This window comes from Podospora anserina, chromosome 2 (genome assembly GCF_000226545.1).
Source record: "Podospora anserina S mat+ genomic DNA chromosome 2, supercontig 2".
Lineage (NCBI taxonomy): Eukaryota > Fungi > Ascomycota > Sordariomycetes > Sordariales > Podosporaceae > Podospora > Podospora anserina.
Window position 1 is genome coordinate 3,853,859 of NW_001914858.1, and position 881 is coordinate 3,854,739.

Sequence of the window (881 nt, forward strand, 5' to 3'; positions counted from 1 at the left end):
CTGCCTTGGCCGCCAGCCACGGGGACGTGGAGGAGGTAGATCGACCGTTGAGTTGGGCCGCGAGGTACGTACCCGGCCGGGTTTAAAGATATGGGGACCAGGTCTAGGGATAAAACGGGAGGGGCGGCGCTCTCGTCGGTCTGGGGAAGGTCTGGGGTCTACTGCTGGGGAGGGAGGGCGTTCACCTCTTTTTTTTTTTTTTGGCTGGGAAGGAAAGGTGGAAGATAACATGGTATTATACATAGATTAATTAATACGATGGTTTTAATTCTAGGAACGTCATGGTTGTGTGACGGTGAGGGTGGTGTATTTTACGTTGCTACTCTTGAATTCTGTTACCTTGTTGAGTGTAGTCTGAATGTCATCTACAAGGTCAGGTTGTCCATGTTTTGAGGGGTTGGTGATGGGGCTCGGGTTGAACAGGAGGGGGATGTGTTGTTGCTCGTTGTTGTTCTCCTCGTCAACAAGGGGGGCTTTGACGTCCATCATCACCTTCACATGCTGGCCATTGATTCGAGATTCTAGATCGTTTGCTCCGATGTAGGACGTGAAAAGAAGAAGATATCATGCCATTTTCACATGTATGATGATGAGTGGTTGACCGAAGCAGGATGTAATGATGATGATGTTGGAGCTGGGCGTTTACTCCGTAATCCAATCCCACGTGTAATTCACATGTTTCGAACCCTTCAGCTGTTGTTTACTGTCTCTCTCTCTCTCCCTCTCTCTCTCTCTCCCGCCCCTCACCGGCTATTGAAGTCTTGTGCTCTTCGACTGTAATTGTTCATGATTCCCTCCGATTCTGATACTTCCCTTCTTCCGAACTATTCTCTTCCTCTCGGTTATACAGTCGTGTTCTTCATGATTGTTCAATACTTCCC